The sequence below is a fragment of the Scyliorhinus torazame genome, chromosome 17 (genome assembly GCF_047496885.1).
Source record: "Scyliorhinus torazame isolate Kashiwa2021f chromosome 17, sScyTor2.1, whole genome shotgun sequence".
NCBI classification, from domain to species: domain Eukaryota; kingdom Metazoa; phylum Chordata; class Chondrichthyes; order Carcharhiniformes; family Scyliorhinidae; genus Scyliorhinus; species Scyliorhinus torazame.
The window spans coordinates 5011564-5017563 of record NC_092723.1 but is presented as its reverse complement, the minus strand read 5'-3'; positions in this window follow the sequence as shown (position 1 = coordinate 5017563).

Here is a 6000-nt window from a genome sequence, read left to right as displayed (position 1 = left end):
AGTCACACCAAAAACGTCGATTTATCATACCCCGGGCATTTCTGGGGTTCATTTTCCTATTACCAGTCTCCATGCCCCTCCTCATATTATAGGTTCTAAATGGGTTTCTGTCCTCATAATTTCCGGGTCCCGATCTCCTTCCATGTTCCATGTTAACCTGTTCGTAGCTGTACGATCTCGCCATCCTGTCAGTAGTGTATCTTCCATAGCCTGCTTTATTGCTGACTGACCCATTTGTGTCAGACGAGCCATAGGAATTGAATGTTTCCCCAGAAACTTCTTTCAGGCTTCTATCATCTGATCGAATAAGGTATCATTATCCGCAATCATAACTCCTGTCAAAACCAGGAGACTATCCACATTGGTCACTCTAGCACAGTCCAGTAACTTAAATGCCAACACGGGTTGTAGAAATTCCAGGTGGTGTTTGTGCAGCCTTCTGTATATTCTGCTAAATTCCATTATATAGTCCTCAATAGAGATATCCTCTGTTTTCCAGAATCTATCAAATTCTGACCAGGCTTCATACACACTTGACAAGTGATCCTTTTCATAAATCTAATAAAATGTAATAGAGTCTCCAGCCCTTCTTCTGAGTCCAATTGTAATAATAATCACTTATTGTCACAAGTAGGCTTCAATGAAGTTACTGTGAAAAAGCCCCTAGTCGCCACATTCCGGCGCCTGTTCGGGGAGTCCGTTATGGGAATTGAACCCGCGTTGCCGGCATTTTTCTGCATTACAAGCCAGCTGTTTAGCCCACTGTGCTAAACCAACCCGTTCCAATTCCAGTTCAGAAAAGACTTTGTTTCAGATTTTACTCTCATAAGGAAGAGAAAGAGCCAATGCCATCCCTTGTTTCCTCTTGTCCAGTATAGTAGGGGATTAAGTACGCAGCCTAGCAGGGCCCCGGTATTGAGAACTATTGTGGAGAATTGACTGAACAGGTAGACGAGGGTACAGCAGTTGATGTGGTGTAAATGGATTTCAGTAAAGCGTTTGATAAGGTTCCCCACGGTAGGCTATTGCAGAAAATACAGAGGCTGGGGATTGAGGGTGATTTAGAGATGTGGATCAGAAATTGGCTAGCTGAAAGAAGACAGAGGGTGGTGGTTGATGGGAAATGTTCAGAATGGAGTTCAGTTACAAGTGGCGTACCACAAGGATCTGTTCTGGGGCCGTTGCTGTTTGTCACTTTTATCAATGACCTAGAGGAGGGCGCAGGAGGGTGGGTGAGTAAATTTGCAGATGACCCTAAAGTCGGTGGTGTTGTCGACAGTGCGGAAGGATGTAGCAGGTTGCAGAGGGACAGAGCTAAGCTGCAGAGCTGGGCTGAGAGGTGGCAAATGGAGTTTAATGTAGAGAAGTGTGAGGTGATTCACTTTGGAAGGAACAACAGGAATGCGGAATATTTGGCTAATGGTAAAGTCCTTGGAAGTGTGGATGAGCAGAGGGATCTAGGTGTCCATGTACATAGATCCCTGAAAGTTGCCACCCAGGTTGATAGGGTTGTGAAGAAGGCCTATGGAGTGTTGGCCTTTATTGGTAAAGGGATTGAGTTCCGGAGCCATGAGGTCATGTTGCAGCTGTACAAAACTCTGGTACAGCCGCATTTGGAGTATTGCGTACAGTTCTGGTCACCGCGTTATAGGAAGGACGTGGAAGCTTTGGAGTGGGCGCAGAGGAGATTTACCAGGATGTTGCCTGGTACGGAGGGAAATTCTTATGAGGAAAGGCTGATGGACTTGAGGTTGTTTTCGTTAGAGAGAAGAAGGTTAAGAGGAGACTTAATAGAGGCATACAAAATGATCAGGGGGTTAGATAGGGTGGACAGTGAGAGCCTTCTCCCGCGGATGGAAATGGCTAGCACGAGGGGACATAGCCTTAAACTGCGGGGTAATAGATATAGGACAGAGGTCAGAGGTAGGTTCTTTACACAAAGAGTGGTGAGGCCGTGGAATGCCCTACCTGCAACAGTAATGAACTCGCCAACATTGAGGGCATTTAAAAGTTTATTGGATAAGCATATGGATGATAATGGCATAGTGTAGGTTAGATGGCTTTTGTTTTTTGACTTCCCATGTCGGTGCAACATCGTGGGCCGAAGGGCCTGTACTGCGCTGCATCGTTCTATGTTCTATGTTCTAAGTTATTGCTGTTTATTCTTTTGATTGTGATCTGCGGGTCAGAAAGTCGAGGATCCAGGGCTGCACGGTGGTGCAGTGGTTAGCATTGCTGCCTCACGGCGCCAAGGTCTCAGGTTTGATCCCGGCTCTGGGTCACTGTCCGTGTGGAGTTTACACATTCTCCCAGTGTTTGCGTGGGTTTCACCCCCACAACACAAAGGTGTGCCGGGTAGGTCGATTGTCCACGCTAAATTGCCCCTTAATTGGAAAAAATGAATTGGGTACTCTAAATTTATTGAAAAAAAGAAAGTCAATGATCCAGTTGCAGAGTGAGGAGACAAGTCCTCGGTTTTGGAGCTTTACTATGAGCGTGGCTGGGATTATGCTGTTGAAGGTGGAGCTGTAGTCAATAAATAGGAGTCTGGGGCGAAATTCTCTGGAAACGGTGCGATGTCCGCCGACTGGCGCCCAAAACGGCGCAAATCAGACGGGCATCGCGCCGCCCCAAAGGTGCGGAATGCTCCGCATCTTTGGGGGCCGAGCCCCAACATTGAGGGACTAGGCCGGCGGTGGAGGAATTTCCGCCCCGCCAGCTGGTGGAAAAGGCCTTTGGTGCCCCTCCAGCTGGCGCGGAAATGACATCTCCGGGCGGCGCATGCGCGGGAGCGTCAGCAGCCGCTGACAGTGTCCCACGCATGCGCAGTGGAGGGAGTCTCTTCCGCCTCCGCCATGGTGGAGACCGTGGCGAAGGCGGAATGGAAAGAGTGCCCCCATGACACAGTCCCGCCCGCGGATCGGTGGGCCCCGATCGCGGGCCAGGCCACCGTGGGGACAGCCCCCGGGGCCAGACGCCCCACGCCCCCCCCAGGACCCCGGAGCCCGCCCGCGCCGCCTTGTCCCGCCAGTAAGGTAGGTGGTTCAATTTACGCCGGCGGGACAGGCATTTTAGCGGTGGGACTTCGGTCCATCCGGGCCGGAGAATCGAGCGGGGGGGCCCGCCAACCGGCGCGGTGCGATTCCCGCCCCCGCCGAATCTCCGGTGCCGGAGACTTCGGTAACCGGCGGGGGCGGGATTCACGCCAGCCCCCGGCGATTCTCCGACCCGGCGGGGGGTCGGAGAATTTCGCCCCTGATGTCGGAGTCCTTGCTGTCGACATGAGGGAAGGTTGGACAGGCTTGGCTTCTTTCATCTGGAGTAGAGAAGAGTAAGAGGCGACTTGATTGAAACATAAGATCCTGAGGGGTCTTGGCAGGATAGATGTGGAGAGGACGTTTTCTCTGGTGCGAGTATCTAGAACTTGGGGTCACTGTTTAAAAATAAGGGGGCATCTATTTAAGGCAGAGGTGAAGAAAAAGTTTTTTCTGTCAGAGGGGAGTGAGTCTTTGGGATTCCTTTGAAAGGCTGTGAAAGCGGAATCTTTGAAAATGTTTAAGTCTGACATAGATAGTGGGAGGAGTTATCAAAGGTATCAGGGATGTTCTTATTGAATGGCAGAGAGGGTTCAATCGCCCGAGTGATCCATTCCTTCTCCGAATTTGTATGTTGATATGGATACAATATATTCAAAGGAATCCAGTCAAAGGAAGTCACTGTTTCAATTTGACATGTTTCAGGCCCAGCAGAGGGAGGACCGGCGAGGGCAGGTCCCACGATTCCTGTGCTTGCCGGGAAAGGTGCCTCGGAAAGGGGGTGACTGAGGACTGAGCAGAGGAAACGGTCCCTATGGAATACTGAAAGGGAAAGGGAAGGTGTGTTGGTGGGAAGATCACACTGGAGGTGATTCTGTCTGTTTCATGAGAACTGCTGAGATTTTCATGCATTTTTTCTTTGGTTTCTCTCCGGCGTGATTGGCTTTCGGACTTTTCATCGCTCCTTTGCGGTGGTATAGTGCGAGTCATGCCGCCGCGGGAGCCTGGGAACCTCACTTTTATGTCTTCGACAGCTTGACAGTCCATTGAATCATGGAATCTTCCCAGTCCCATGAAAATGGCTTAAGTGACGGGAGCGTGAGAAATCTTTGAGATCATTGCATTTGGTCACCTAATTGATGAGCTCGAGAGCAGAACTATCCTGCTCGAGTGAATGTTAATGCACCAGTCAGCTTTCTTCCTCAAAGGAGAAAGCAGCCTATGGTCATCTGGGAATATGGTGACTTTACTTTACTATTAGGACCATCCAAGTAGAATCTCAAACTGGTGCAATAAATCCCGTTCCCAAGTCTGAGATTTACACTATCCAATTCGAGAAAGGAAACACTTGGACTGTTGTTTGCTGACACAGCTCCTCTTTGGTTCCATCAGGTGATAGTCGAAACAAAGCGATAATAACCAAAGGAAACGTTAATTACCGGACTCTCAAAGGAACACCTCAGGTAAATGCTGCCATTATCAAACTCAAGCACAATGTCAGCCGGAGATGGTGGGTGTCCAGCTCGACAAGTGTTTCCAATTTCACCTCCTCTAACCCCCAGTTGCTTTGTTCTGCATGATATCCGTTGCATTCCTCTGCAAGTTTCCAATTTCCACAATAAAAGAAAAACCCAGTGCGGGATTCTCCATTGCACGACATCGATATCGTAATCGCCGATCAGGTGGAGAATGCCTTTTGATGCTAAAATCAGGGGCGCAACCTGTTTTCGGATGCCCCACCCCCTCCAAAACAGCATCATCGGGGAGGACGCCTCACGCCGTTGGGATGGCATCAGGACGTCACCTGCAGGCCTTCCCCCGATGCTTTGCCCCCAATGGGGTGAGTTCCCGACGACGCGGGACACGTGTTCTCTGTTTTCGTCAACCTCACGTGGTGGCTGCGGACTGTGCCCACCGCTGACACAATCGGGGGGGAGGGGGGGAGGGAGCCGTTCTGCTGGTCAGGGGGGCTTCAGCGAGGGCTGGGGGGACTGGTGGGGGGGGTGGCACGGAGGTGGCGAGGAATGTCCAGGGTTGCACTATCTGGCAGGTCGGGGCCACGCATGGCCGGCACCATGTTGTATGGTGCGGCCGCTGCAAGCATTCACCGTGCGCATGCGTAGCCGCGGACATGGCCATTCTCCGGCCGTATTTGGCACGGTAGCTGGGAGTTTAACCCGGCACCGCTGCTAGACCCTCGCCGGTCCCATAGTCGGCAAGGGTTCGTCGCCAATTTTGGCATCGTAAAGCAGGGTTCCCCCGCCGGCGTCGCACGTAGCCGCAAAATCAGAGAATCCAGCTCCCTATCATTTGTGATGTGGAATAGCCAATAGTTTGGAACACCGATAATGCTCGGTGGGGGAGGAGGAATTGGGGGCAGTGGTGTTGGGATTTAATTCCCAGCAGGTTTCTAATGGGAAAGGCAGCATTATTTTGAAGCAGCTTCCTCTTGTCCGGGTAGGATATAGGCCCAGGCGACAGTGCATTGTGTCTGTGTATTTACCCACCCCCAACAGCTGGAAATTTCTGTGTGTGCAAATAGATAGGAGACACAAATCCTAAATAAACGAGCAGAAAATGTTGAATCCAAGATCATTTTACTTTCTTTCACATTTTATAATTGTTTTTATGCTAAGAAGGAAAGAGACTTAAATAGAGAACAATGCATGTGAAATATGGCTGCTTTAATGAAACAAGATAATATGCATCCAGAGGCAGATTCTAAATATCTTCCATGCTCATGCCTTGTTTTTTTTAAATTTTCTAATGAAGGGGTAATCTACCCCAGAATACTGAAGGAGGTTGGAGAGGAAATTGCTGAGGCCTTGACAGAAATCTTTGGATCCTCACTGTCTTCAGGTGATGTCCCGGAGGACTGGAGAATAGCCAATGTTGTTCCTCTGTTTAAGAAGGGTAGCAAGGATAATCTAGGGAACTACAGGCCGGTGAGCCTTACTTCAGTGGT